General features: G+C 36.5%; 1 long non-coding RNA gene across 1 annotated transcript; it reads left to right on the forward strand.

The window, feature by feature from the left end:
• Positions 1-9,180: 9,180 nt before the first annotated feature.
• LOC117277093 (uncharacterized) lies at positions 9,181-10,460 on the forward strand. The gene is made up of 4 exons (XR_011415828.1): positions 9,181-9,307; positions 9,801-9,871; positions 9,980-10,183; positions 10,305-10,460. It is a non-coding gene; the product is annotated as an uncharacterized lncRNA (long non-coding RNA).
• The last annotated feature ends 4,970 nt before the right edge of the window (positions 10,461-15,430 follow it).

The following is a 15,430-nucleotide window of genomic DNA, read 5'->3' on the forward strand; positions in this document are numbered from 1 at the left end:
GCTTCCCAACACTAACTCTCATACAAAACACTCTTAATAAAAGAGGAAAGGAAGAAACAAGAAATGAAGACTCAAGTCTTGTTGGTGTGTCTTAAATGAACTAATGACCGTCCCTTTTATAGGCAAAAAAGTCTTGGCCTTTTAGGTGTAAAAAAAGAGATATAACTTGTACAAGTAATGTCCACCACACAATGCAATATTTTTAGGTCCCAAAGAATATTGCCAACAAAGTCTACACTTTGTAAAGATACTTATGCTTATGTGAGATGGACTCCGTTAGCCAAAATATTGGCCATAATTACAAATCTCCACCTTGGCCTAATTTTGGCTGATATAGTAAATTTGCTCCACCTTCTCCGCAAAAGCCCCAATGGGCATATGTCAAAATTTAATGCCATCAAAATCAGACAAGTTGTCTGATACCGAAACTGTAGTAGAGCCTATAATAGTGGATACCAACAAAGTATACAATGAACCAGATCTGTGTGCTTTCATGATCACAAGAGCACAATGAGAAACTTTCAGAACTCCACCTTCACCTGTGTACTTGCACCCAAGAGATTCTAGAGTGCCCAAAGAGATGAAGTTTTTCTTTAAGTCAGGAACATGTATCGTGCATTTTTATCCGAATTGTACCTTTTCCAATAACGTTACAAGTAACATTGTTACCCAATTGGATAACTCCACCTGCAACTGAATCATATGTAGAAAACAAGTCCCTGCTAGGACACATATGATATGAACAACTGGAATCTAAAATCCACTCATTTTCTGATCTGAAACTAGTTTCAGTTGCTAAAAATATAGTTCACCCAATCTCATCAGTTGCTACACTAGTTTCGGTGTCAGTATTTTGTGCTCATTTTTTCTTTCTTTATGCTTTTCTTTATTTTTCAGTTTATAGCATTCAGAGATAATGTGACCTTTCTTATGACAATAGTGACACTCTAAATTATTGTATCTGGATATGAAGTCGGATTTTCCCCTAACAAATAAGCCAACTTCCGTGTGAGTTCCACTAGCTTCCCTACTAATATCACTATCTATTTGTTCTTTTGATTTTAAGATAGATTTAATATCCTTATAAGAGATATTATCATTTGTATAAAGCATAGTATCTTTTATATGCTTAAAAGATGGGGGTAGAGAATAAAGCAGTAACATAACTTGATCCTCATCTTTAATTTCAGCATCTATATTACTCAAATCCATATGATTGAAATCAAAGATGTCAAGATAAGAGAGAATAGAGGTACCTTCACCCATACGAATTGTATAAAACTTTTGCTTAAGTTAAAGTCTATTTTCCACTGTCCTCTTCATATATAAGGTTTTCAATTTTTTTCACATGCCTTTGGTTGTGGTTTCTACAGAAACTTCACGTAAAACCTCATTTGAGAGATTTAAAATGATACCTATTTTTGCCTTTTTGTCTATGACGGCAAACTCTTCATCCGTCATTTTATCCGTCTTCTTCTCTTTTTCTTGCAATACCAAGTCTAAGACATCCTGAATTAGGATAGCTTCCATCATTGCCACATTCCGAAGTTTGCACTTCAGTCAAATTTCTCAACATAGGTCTTTGTTATAGTCATTTTGGCTATTGAAATTAACCCGGTTAGATCCGGCTCTGATACCAATTTGTTAGGATTGGGAACTCGGGTAGTGCATAATTTAGCTAAATAACGGTATAATGACAATAACAAAGACAATGGAAGTTGATAACAACGGCAATTAAAGCAGATAAAGAAGACATCAATTTAACGTGGTTCAGTCAGTGTGACCTACGTCCACAAGCGGAGATGAGCAATTTCACTATAATAATAAGAGTACAAAAGAGAGTACAAAATTTGAGTAAACACTCTAATTAATCCCAAATGCCCTAAGAGAATAACCTCACAAGATCACTCCAAAGAAAGGGTTCACACAAGTGCTTCCCAATACTAACTCTCATACAAAACACTCTTAATAAAAGAGGAAAGGAAGAAACAAGAAATGAAGACTCAAGTCTTGTTTGTGTGTCTAAAATGAACTAATGGCCTTCCCTTTTATAGGCAAAAAAGTCTTGGCCTCTTAGGTGTAAAAGAAGAGATACAACTTGTGCAAATGATATCCACCACACAATGCAATATTTTTGGGTCCCAAAGAATATTGTCAACAAAGTCTACACTTTGCAAAGATGCTTATGCATGAACTCTATTAACAAAAATATTGGCCATAATTACAAATTGAAATCTTGATGTGATTAATGTTCCCAATAAGGTTCTAAAGAAATCTCTTAAATCGTTGAAGATAGGCGAAAAAAATCATGAAGCCAAAGTCTCATGCTAATAACGACGTAATTGACGCCAACTGATAGAGACAATTACAAGAAAAGGTATACCGATAATTATGGAATCTTTTTTTTTCTTTCTAAGTTCAAGATTTCAGTTTGAAAACTCTCACATGGGAGAATTAAGTTTTGGTTGCAGGAATCGGCTGAAGGTAGAGAGAAGAAAATGAAGAGTCCCCTTTATATAAATTGATTCGGAACAATATTGTCCAAAGATGTGACATTAGAAGTCTTCCAACTCAATTGGCCCGTTCTATTTCAGTTGCAAATTGATTGTAAGCGGAAGAGATGAAAACGCGTAAAGCAAATTTTACCAAAATCACCAGGTCTCATGAGCTCATGATTAAGTTATGATTGATATATTTATTTGTAAGCTTTCTCCATCGATATTTTATTAGGTGGGATGGATAATATGTTATATTCTTCTTTTTTTAAAGTAATTGATTTTTGAATTCGTACATATTCACTAACAAGTAGTTATATTATATCCAAACAATTGAAAGTTTATTACTTTTTGTACTTGTTAAATGATATTTGACACAAATATTTCGTGCATTGCACTAACATAGAAAAGAGTTCACACCGGGATATTTATTTATTTTTCCTACTATTTAGGACTAAAATTGTGTATTTATTAGGAAAAAACTACTAGTATTTGTTTAGGACTCAATGAATTACGACCTATATTTTAAGTGTATTCTCATTCCTATGCGAAACTTTCGGTCCCTACTGTCCTAGAACGAGAAACTTTTCTCTCAAGAAAGCTTTATTTCATAAACCCTAGGAAGTGTTCTAAAATCTCATGACTTCCGTCTAAACTAAATGGTGAGCAAATATATTCTCAGGAAAGTTGTACAAATACATAGTTAATTTGTGTTGAGGTTTTATTTTTAAGATGAAATAGTCTTAAAATGAGGGTGAATGGGAAATGGAGGGAAAATAAAATTTTGAGTAAAATTTTAAGTTTCCCCCTCTTGACAATGAGACATTGTCCCATATTAGAAGAGGAAAAGATTTTTGGTGGGTATATATATAATTGCTCTTCTTGTAGCTCTTACAGAGTTAAGAAGAAAGCAAGCCTCGCGCCGTCGTCGTCGTCGCTCGGCTCGGCTTCGGCTTCGGAAAATATTAACGTAAGATTATCCGCATTTGTAACGGATATTTTTCAATCCGTGTATTGACCACAAGGCAGCCGCCTAATGCTCTTCCCACCATGAATGTGCTTGCTCCACAAACAAGCTAATGCTTGCTCCACCATGGAGGGTGGACAATTGTTCTTCTTCAACACTGGCTGCTATATATATGTGCAGCAGCTGTTAAAGAAACACAACATACAAGACACGAACTGAAATCGCTCAACAGATTTGGCTATACATTGCACTCTTTCCTCTCAGCATTTTCATACGATTTTCTGAGTTTCTATTCCTTTGTTCTGCATTGTTTTTAACTTCAAACAAAGCAACTGTAAGTGTGATTTGCTACCGAACTTTGTGTTCGCTGAAACACTGGGGTTTGAAGTACCGCTACACCAGTGTGTGATTCGTTCTATCCTGGGAGGAAATAATCCATTACCTTGGGTACTAGGAGGGGATTAAATTCCTTAAGGAAACACTGTGAATTCAGTGGGCTCGAATTAATTATTGTTTCATTACGCTAACTTATATTTTGCAGAATTATTATTTATAAATACAGTAATATTGGCGGAACTAACAATTTGTTCGTTTATTCCTTTGGTTATTTTTACGTTGGTTCAATGTATAAGTTTATATTGAAGACATCATCACAAATCACAAAGGAAGAAATTATGTTAAATTTTGTGATTAAATTTGTGCCATATTGCAGCTAAAATAAGACGGCCTCCATTTTAGAGAAGTCAAAAGTGAGTATAGTACTAAGTACTAACCTACTATTTTAATGTAGTAGATTAGCAAGACTCACTACCTTTTATGTTTGTGCAGCCGATAGTGATACAAGCCTACTTTGGCTGATGGTATTTAACATATTAGGTTCTAAGATACTTATGCTAAAGCAGAAAGCCCTTCGATTCGCAACAAGAATCTGAAAGAGGAAAAGGATTATTAGACAAAGCAACCTTGTGCAAATATTTCTTCAGCCGGACAACAATTTAATGTTGACCATGTGCCGGTGTGCTTTCTGTATCTAGAAGGCCACAATGTAATATCTTTCATCAAAATTACATACAAGATCAACAATAGGAATGTCAATAAGTTGCAGGAGTTAATACTTCTAAGTTGATGTTTCCTCTTTTGTACTATTTTTTGAGCTGACAATAATATATTTTTCTAAGTTGATTCTTATACGTAGTAATATATTTCTTGGTATAATCAATACCTTGTTAATATGTATGTTGTGTGCTACATTGCCATTCGCTTTCAAGCGCATTGACTACGTTGCGGCATTTTGCCGCACATTCTTGAGTCTCTCTCTATATTTATTATTATTATTATTATAAAAGTACATTTGAGATGAAATTGTCTAAATTATCCTTATAATATGAAAGACTTCTTTGCCAAGAAAAAAAAGGTATATTTGTATACGGTCGAAATCGGGCTCGACTATTGCACGACAGGTCGGGCTCGAAACGCGAAGGGTTGAAGATCGACCCCGAGTCTCATCGAACCAGAACACGAGGTCAGAATGTCCGTCCTCGAGAACATTGAGCCCATGATCCCGGAATCGACCCTAACCCCGAATAAGCTCGAGAAAACATTGTCGGAATAACCAATAGAAGACCGAAATAACAGAAGGCCGAAATATCCGTAACCGGCCGGATATTTCGGCGGGAATCTCGGCACGTATCAATAAAGAACTGGAAAATTAGCAAACCAGGAGATTTTTACCTTTTATATAATTGTACCTAAAATAGGAATCCCATACTATATAAAGGGGGTCTGATTACCTGTAAAACACATTGTAACACGCATCCAAAAGTAAAATATTATTATTCTCGTCAAGTTCTTGTTATTCTCTTGTTGTTTCTGTTCTGATATCAAAAAAAGCATTTTTGGATCGAGGGTGATAAACCTTCAAGGCTGAGACTGTTCAACTTATGTAGTTAGCATTTACTTTTCCATTAATTACTTATTTCAATTGCAATATGATTTGTCGTTTAGTATCAAATTAAATCACGTATCCTTAAAACCACTTATAAATTCAATCGTTATCCGATTTTGAGGGTAAGTATGAAAAATTGACTAAGTATGGAAAAAGTGCGGATCGCACAATTTTGGACGCTACAGCAGAAGGCAAATGTGGCCGCACAACTTGAGATGGAAAAATACAAACTCTCTGAAGTTTGTTAGTCAGAGAAACAGCCAAAGTGTGGCCGCATAACGAATTCTGTGGTCCGCACCAAAATCTGCGGTCGCATAGCTAAATCTGCGGATCGCAGATCATCAAAAGGAAGTGTAACACTAGATAACAGAGTGCGGACCGCAGAAGGAATTCTGCGACCGCACTCGTCTCTTGATTCCTTAACCAGACCCATTGTGTATAAATGGTAACTCTAAGGCTACTGTTGAAACTTTCCATTCTCTAAGAAATCAAACTAAAATTTTACACGCATCTGATTCAATCATCTACCACCTAATTACGCATATGTGATCATTCCATAGCACCACTTCATCATTGGTATGTTCAAATTATTTCTAGGATTCTTCAATTTTCTTAGTTTAATGTACAATTTGTTAGTCAGTTTAGACCATTTGTCAATTTCATAACCATGTGGGGGTTAAGTTGTGTGGGTTAAATCTTACTTGATATTTAGGGAGTGGGTAGGTTGATTATCATGTTTAGTTGCTATCACCATATCCAATTTGTGCTTAAATCGAAAACCTATAGGACTCTGCCTGATTGCATTTCGAAATGTGCGGTCCACAGATCAGGCCAATTTCTGTCATCAGAGAGTTGGCACTTTTGAAAAGTTTCATGTGCGGCCGCACTTGCAATTGTGCGGACCACACTTTAATTTTGCGGTCGCACTCAAAATTGTGCAGACCGCAGTTTCATTATTGTGGCCGCACTTTAAAAGTGTGTGGTCTGCACAACCCAGGTTGCGTCCGCACTTGAAATTGTGCGGACCGTACTTCCCCACCTTGCAACATATTTTGTTCTGTGACTTTTTGTTTATGTGCAATTGAATTGGAACCGAATCATGTTGTTATTTGTTACAGAAAATGGTTAGATCACGAAGTCGTGGTGATACATTAAAGGGGAGGGGTGAACCTGCCAGAGGCAGAGGCAGAGGCAAAAGCAATTTACCCATCACCCTCCAAAGAGTAATTAGTAAGAAAGTCACAATAGGCCAAGGAAGATAGCCCAAGCCCTCCGAATCTAGTTCATATGCCCTGTCTAGGGAAGCTTCGGAGGGCAACTCAGTGTAAGAGCAGTCTACTGTGCAATCACAACCACAACAGCCAAAAGGCAGATACAAACTTAGAGACGAGCCTTCCTCCTCTGAGAGCTCTTCCGAGGGTTCGGAAGGTGACAGTCAGGCTTCAGAGCCCTCATCCACACATGTCTCTGATGCGCCTGCTACTACAGTGGATGTTGATGATATTCTAGATGATGGCCGAGGGGGTGATACCAGAGTTGCGGGCCTTGAGAGATCGAATAAGAAAGAGATTTGGGAAGATAGGTTTGTCAGTCTGACTGCTTTCACAAGCTTCCGAGGGTGGTGGCCAATGAGATCGCTCACTCTTGAGTATCAGTTCATGATAAAGGTGGTAGATGTGGTTCACCAAAAGTATAGTAGATGCCAAGGAATACTTAGTCCGAGAATTTTATGCCAACGTGGCGCATATAAAGAAAGGGACCAAGGTAACAAAAGTGAGAAATCTAAAGGTGCGATTCGATCAGAGCACCCTGAACACATATTTAAGTTTTGAGGATGTGGAGCCTGTGCAATACCTGAAAAAGTTAGTACTAGGAGATGTAGTTCGACCATGGCTAGCTGAGATTCTTACAGCTCCGGGGCTGCCTCCAGCATGGATCACAGCAGGGGTTCCCCTTCAGTGGAACACCCTAAATTTTGAGGCAAAGGTATGGCAAACATTCGTGTATAGCAGACTAGACCCGTGACAAAATGAAACAAATCTTCCAATTCAGCTGGCAGTGTTAGTCGCTTCTATCATGGCCGGGTACCCAATCAATGCGGGTGCCGTGATATCGGCCAACATGTTTGTGGTCGCCAGACAAGGTGACACCTCCTACCGTATCCCAACACTATCACTGAGTACCTTACGGATGCGGGTGTGGAGCCGAGGGATTTTGATACCAAGGTGCGGGCGAAGAAGCCCTTCTCATGGTATTCTTTGATGGGTGGTGGAAACCCAAAGAAACAGGACCAACCCTCTACTACGGCAGGCCAGTCTGATGAGCCCGTCGGGGTAGCTGATGAGACAAGTTATATGCCATCCACTTTAGCAGAGCATGTTGATGGTGCAGCAACTATGCCTCCACCTCCTTTTTCAGGTCCCTCAGCATCAGTGCCTTCCACATCGGCTTTGAAGCCGGTGCCCATGCCCGCTCATCCACTATCTGTGTGGCGAGTCTCCCAAATACTAGCGAGCCTCAACAACTGGATGCAGACAACCACTGCAAAGCTGTCTTACATATCCAGTGTTGTTGCAGAACAATCATCTACTCCGGCACCCCAGATTCCTCTGATAGTGGAGGATACATTGAAGAAGATCTTGGAGAACCAGACTACCATCATGAACACCTTGGTAGCACACAGAGCAGTGATTGAGGAGATAGGGAAGCAGGTGAAGAAAATGAAGAAATCCCAGGCGTTCAAAAAATCAGTTGACAGGCTGAGGAGAGAGGTGACCAAGATAGCAGCAGCTGGTGATCTTTCATTTTATATGCTTATGGAGTCAGACCCACCATCACCAGCAGATCCGGCAGCACCATCATCTCCAGTGGCACCAGCTGGCCAGTCTGAGGAGCCAGACCTGGCTGCTGACATTGCTGAGGCAGTGCGCCAGATGTTCACCAACCCATTTACTCCCAGAGCCGATGATGAGATTCAGTTAGAGGAGACTGAAGGCGGTGACACTGCTATACACTCTATATAGTCTCTCTGTTCTCTCTTGATGTATATATTATCTCTTTTCTTTTCTCATTATGTATATTTGTTATCTTCTTTATTCCGTTTTCTTATTAATCTATGTTTAATCTAATAGCTTCTTTTTATGTTTTAGTGAACAATAAGCCTTTGATTTTCTTAATGCCACGGTTCTTTCCAAAGATTACTTTTGTATGAACCGGATGACTCTTCCTAACGATGGATGGTGTGGCAACCTTCTTAAGAGATTGAGTCTGTTTTTGGTGTTTAGGTAAGAATAGTAGTAATAATGAATAAAAAGACCTAATTGAGTCAGGCTCGAAGAGTAAAACATGCTTCACTTGGAATTAACACACTTAACTAAGTGCTTATAGTTAAAAATAAGTTTTTTGGAAAAATCATCCAAACTACATGCATGTGGTAGACGCCAAACAATAAAATAAGTGAGGTTAGCTTCGCCACCAGCTACGCAAGCAAAATAGACTACATAACTTTTTTGATCCAAAAGTTTGCAACCATGTCAGCTGGAATACAAATTATTGAACGCTCTAATGTTAATATCATTCCAATTGAGGGAGAGAAGTTATTGAATAAGATGAACATCAAAGAGTTGTTGGATTGCAACTGTAGTCCTAAAATATGGGAGGTTCTTTTCTTATTTTGCTTCTTAAGTGTTTTGTTTCTCAAAATTGCAAGATGCTTCTAATATATAAATTTTTTAAATGGTTGGAATACATTGTTACCATGAGGGGAAAGATTACAAAAATAGACAACTATTTTGGTTGGTACTATATTTCATGCAATGCCTGCTTAAAAAAGTTCGTACTTGCAAATGGTGTCTATAATTGCCATATTTGCAATAAAGAATGTAAGTTTCCTTTGGTAAAGTAAGGAACCAATCTGTAATGTGAATTTGATTCATGTTGTTATTTAAACTAACTTATTATGTAAAATAAGGTATAAGATACACTTAAAAGTTAGAGATAAAATTGGGGAGAGCAGTGTTGTCCTATTTAATGCTGCTGCAGAGAAGCTACTTGATACATTAGTCATAAGTTGTTCAACAGGCTGTCAGATAACAATGATGTACTTGCCCAAATTCAAAGCCTTTGCGGAAATTTTTTTATTTTCAAGCTAAAATTAAACAATTATAATTTGCAAGAGGGGCTTGAAAATCTTACTGTATCAAAGGTTTTCTTTCCAGTTGAAAATTTGGAAGAAAGATAAGAAGGTATTGTTATGTACATTATATGAACTTTTAATCCATAATTATATTGGACATGTGTGTGTGTATATATATATATATATATATATATATATATATATATATATATATATATATATATCTGTAAATAAGCTTTATTTTTGTTGCTTTTGCAGGGAAAAAGCGTAATGGAGGATGAAAATGAACCAAAGGAGCAAAAGACAAAAAGATTAATAAAAAAATAAAGGTAAGCTGATTTACAGTTTAATAGGTATGTGAATAAACTATCTTTTTCAGATTTAAAATTGGACATGTTTAATAAATATGTGAACTTTTCTTTTTCAAAACCAAACAGGCTGTTGATGTCTCATTGGATAACTTGGAAGACTTTGATGAAGATCAACATGTCAATGATGGTGTTAAGAGTAGAAAGAGAAGAAACATAATCATAGATGACCATGAATTTAGTGATGGAGACACCAATAAATGCAAATAGTAGAGTCTTTAGTGGTGCTTCTAGCATATTGTGTGAGCTTAAATAAAACTGTTTGGTCCTTCTGTTTGGCGTCAACAGTAGATATGCATTGATGAATTTCTCTGTTATTGTCATTTAACTTTTATTAGAAGCGATGATATCCATACTTGTATGGTTTATCCTTCGATTAATCCTATTTGGTTAGCCATGTATGAAGTTTGGTTGTTTGTAAGGCTGCGAAGAATCCTGTCAAAGTTGTTGGTCATACACACTATTTTAGAATATGAAAAATGCTGGCTTTTTCACTCAAAAATCTGAGCTCGATTTGTCAACTGTGTCCTGAAGTTTGTTTTGATTTGATTTCTACCTTTTTGATATGGCAAAGCACTGGAGTCCGGGGCGGAGCTAGAGTGTCGGGAGTGTGCGAGTTCGGCCCCAGTAGCTTTGATTAGAAACCCTGTGTTTGTCTTAGAATATCCATTGAATATGTATAAATTATTAATTTAGAATCAGTAACTTAAAATAATTAGAATCATGAATTCATAAGCTTGAAATCATGATTCAGCCTCTAAGTGGAGTAGTTTCTTGCAGATATATTATTAGTTACATCCATTTAGTAGATTGGTAACTTGTATTTTCGGTGCAATGACACCTTTGACAATTTATTTACTCTCTATTTTCTGGCCCAAAGCAAAAAATAAGCTTAAGAGTTAAACAATTGATACAACTCTGTCCCCAAAGCTAATAGTCACTTAATTGAAAGACACAATCCAAACTGCATCCATTAACCAAGTCAAAAGAAACACAACAAAACAAGGTAGATATTTATATGATTCTGAAATGACGATTGAATTGTTGAGCCTGCATACCTATATGAAAAGAACATTTTTACAATTTATTCGACCGGAGCTCTTCCATATGTGGAATTTTATATTAGGGCTTCATAGGTTGTTTAAGGTTTTGGGAAATTAGGCAATATTTGTGATTTTTGTATAAAATTTTGCAATATGCAGTATTTTCAAACTCTATTTATTTTAAATTTAATTCTTACAAAATTAGATCCAAATTGTGATCGAACAAATCAAATTTGAAATTGTTATTCTAAACTAGGGGCGAAGCTATGTTGGTCCAAGGGTGATCAACTGACCACCCTTCGCCGAAAAATTATACTACGTATAAGGTAAAATATTACTTGTTATTGATTAAAAATAGACTTTGAACACCCTTGTATAGCCCACTGGCAAAGAATATTCAAAATTTGAATACCCTTATTGAATTTTCTGGCTTCGCCACCGTTCTAAACCCAAATATAAACCATAGTGCTATAATAGGAAGGAGAAAGAAGTATAATAGGTAGCTACGCGGAAGGTTTTCCATTCGTAAAAGTCCATATTTTGTTACGCTTAAAGTAAATAATTATTTTACCTATATATAAAGGCATAAGAACACAAAAGAAAATAATAATCCATATAGATTTGAAATAGAAGATAAACAGTTAAATGATTCATAATTAGATGATATTTATAATTACACCGCTAAATCCCTCAACCCCCACGCCGACAGTTAATTTTTTACCACCAAATCCTTAACGGTACTCTCCTACTAAATAACGGCTAAGAAAAAAATAGTTCTCTATCTATAATTGGTGAAAAGAATCACAAAATTGATGAAGTTAATCAACTTCGGAGGGAGACATGTGCTGCCTCAAAAAATGGTATGTTATTCTTTACCAAGCTTTATTCCTCAACAATAATGCAAAGTTGTTACTTTTATTTTTTGTTGATGTGTGAAAATAGAAAAATCACATCATCATCTATGTATAAAATGCTTATATTGATATTTAAAATTTTGAACTTGACAGGTCATTATGCAACAACTTGGAATTTTGGCCCCCTACATATACATGCCAATATTGTGATGTTATTTTATGGTATGAAGAGCGAACAAGAAAAACTACAGAGACATCAACCTTAAATTCTCATTGTGTTGTATGGAAGGCCGCGTGCGGCTACCGTTACTGACTGAACCACCACCCCATCTCAAATATCTTTTGGGAACAGATTTCGGTGATCCTTTGTGGCAAATAAATCCAGACGATCACCAGATTTTGACACAAATCCTAACAATCACCATTTTGTTGAAATTTTGATTAGTGTGCTTTTAAATTTGGCGCGGGATTATTTCTAAAAAATTTATTATCGGATCAAAAAATTAACATGGCACAAAAGTATCCTTCTTTTTTCATTCTCCCATACTGAAAGGCGCGAAGGCACTAACAATTTACGTGCTTGTATTATTAGTACATTTTTACTTAAAAGACATAGATAGGAATTGTTCATTTTCATTATTTTAATTTATTTAATCAGATTTTTGGCATTTAAAATAATTTACCGCCAACCTACTATACATTAGCTTGATAGTGTAAATAAATTCTTCCGCAAGTATGGCATGCATAAACAGAGGAAAAACTAAATTTCAATTTTATGGGTTTTGGATTTTTCAAAACGATAATTGTTAATGCTAATAAAGTGGTTCTAAATTTAATAGTTTTACATATTTAATGAATTTCTTGATACAAAATGCAATGTTTAAGCAAAAGCTAAGGGGTCGGCCTAACCTGTATCCCAACTTGTAGCTCCGCTACTTAGCGTAGCTCGTAGATATTAACATGATTACTAAAAAATTTAATTGGCATATCCACTTTTTAGACCGGCTATTAAAGTTTAGTCACCTTTGAAAATCTATTGATATGGTAGCCACAAGTTTACTTAAATGGGATCAATTTAATGATTTTTGCCCCTAACTATAATACAGAACAATCATCCATGCTGAATTTCAAAATTTTTACTTGTGAATCTCCAGCACACTATGCTGTTGTTTAAGAAATTTACTGGAATTTTCAATCCCATAAACGTCATGTGGTTCAATCCTTTATAAATTAAGAATCTGTTTCCACTACTTATTTCACTAGTTAACTCGACATCTCTTAACACATCGCGCGTACTCAAGTTTGCTTCATGTTTGCAGGTTCCTACCACGATTCAATTTCACATATAGGTCGTAATGACGCCTAACACTACAGTTAGGCAAGCCAACCAATAATTTAAGCCCATATTCTATTCTTTAAAATTAACCGAGTAATTAAACTCTTCTTAATTGTAAGAATTAAAACAATATGAAAAGATTCGGTAAATTAAAATAACCAAGAAAATAATTAAATCCAAACATTCTACTAGTGTGTGTGCCAAGACCTGGTGTCACAAGTGTATGGGCATCTAGTAGATTATACAAAAATTTCAAATACTGTCTAGAATAAAATAGACAGAATAAGAATTTCAGGAAGAAGCACCAGTTGCTGCAGAATGGCTCAGAAGGGCAGCTCACCACTAAGCCTCTGGATATCGTGGGTGCGCGCTGATAGGTCCAATTATAGCACATGTTTCAGGTCCTGCACAAAAGTGCATCAAGTGTAGCATGAGTACGTAAACAACATGTACCCAGTAAGTATCAAGCCTAATCTCGAAGGGGTAGAGACGAGATGGTCGACTTTAACACTCACTAAGGGTCAATAATAATAAATAAAATATTTAAATCAACATGATTCACAGAGTTAATAATAATTTTATTTAACCAACAGCAATAATAAATTCCTTCAAATGCAATAATTCCCAATCTATTAATTAAATTCACAAGCTGCAATTAAAATATTAAGTATCGTGTAATTATTATTATTATTAGGCGCGATTTCTGCCGAGGTCGTACGACCCGATCCAGAGTGTCGTGTACACTACCGAGGGACGTGCGGCGCGATCCATAGATGCATCTATACTGCCGAGGCGTTCGGCCCGCTCCACAAGAAAGGAAGACATTTTCTTATGTACCTCCGGAATGAGAGTTTATTTATTGATAGATTAATACGAGAGGATGCACAATTTCTTTTAACAATTAAGTAATTTATACAGAAAAATTAAGTATATTAGATTTTTATCTTTTACTATATTTTCCTAACAATTCACAATATATTTCAAATAATTTAATTTAATAAAGAATACAATTTACACAAGTAATTCATGATTTGAGTCCTAAACTACCCGAAATTTAGCATAAATAGTAGTTACGCACGGACTCTCGTCACCTCGTGCCTACGTAGCCCCCCACAATTAGCAACAATTATTAATTTAATCACATATGGGGTAAATTCCCCCTCACAAGATTAGACAAGAGACTTACCTTGTCTCAAAGTTTCACATTCCGATCAAAATGTCGCGTAAAACCTCAATTCAATGCCGAAAAATCTGAAACTATTCAAAAGTTATATAAAATAATTAATACATATTCAATAATTCGAAATTCATCTATTAAATAAATTACCCTATCCAAAATGGTAAAGTTCCTAAAATTTACCCCGGGCCCACATGCCCGGATTCTAAAATTTTTTAGAGAAAAACATTACCCATAATCTCAAGAACTCAAATATATAATTTCTATCCAATTCTATAATCATTTTCGTGGTTAAATCTCATTTATAAAAATCTAAGTTTTTATCTAAACCCTCGATTTCCAAGATTTACAAGTTTTAATCTATCTATAATCTATATATTTAACTCAAAGTGTGTAGAATTAATTTACCTTTAAGTTGCTAGTTGAAATCCCCTCTCAAAAGCTCTAAAATCGCCCGAAAATGGAGAAAAAAAGGACTAAAATGACTGAGCCTCGCCCTCTTTTTAACATTCTTCCCAACAGTCATTTTCGCACATGCGGAGGGTTAGCCGCGCCTACGGCTCCGCACCTACGAAAAAGCCTCGCAGGTACGGGTTTCCCTCGCCTGCAAAGCTTCGCATCTGTGCGCCTTTCCTCGCACCTGCGTGTTCGCAGGTGCGCCCACAATTCAGCACATGCGATCACAAGCATGTCCCCCTCTTTCCGCTTCTGCGAGAAAATGTCGCATATGCGATGGTCGCACCTGCTGCTGTCCAAGCGCAGGTGCAATCGTACCAAAAGCAGAAAGCTTCAGCTTATCTCCCAAGTCCAAAATTGGTCCGAGCCTTGTCCGGTTAACACTCGAAGATCTCGGGGCCCCGCCCGAACGTACCAACAAGTTTGAAATCATAAAATGGACTCGCTCGAACTCTCGAAACATGCAAATCAACAACGAAACTAAGAATCGCACCCCAAAACCGAATTGGATCAAATTATGAACTTCAAGTTTTTAACTTCCTCTGAACGCGCCGAATCATACTTATACTACCTGAAATGACACCAAATTTGATGTGCAAGTCTTAAATCACCATACAGAACTATTCCCAAGCTCGAAATTTCAAACGGACCTCG

Source organism: Nicotiana tomentosiformis, chromosome 4 (genome assembly GCF_000390325.3).
Source record: "Nicotiana tomentosiformis chromosome 4, ASM39032v3, whole genome shotgun sequence".
NCBI lineage: Eukaryota > Viridiplantae > Streptophyta > Magnoliopsida > Solanales > Solanaceae > Nicotiana > Nicotiana tomentosiformis.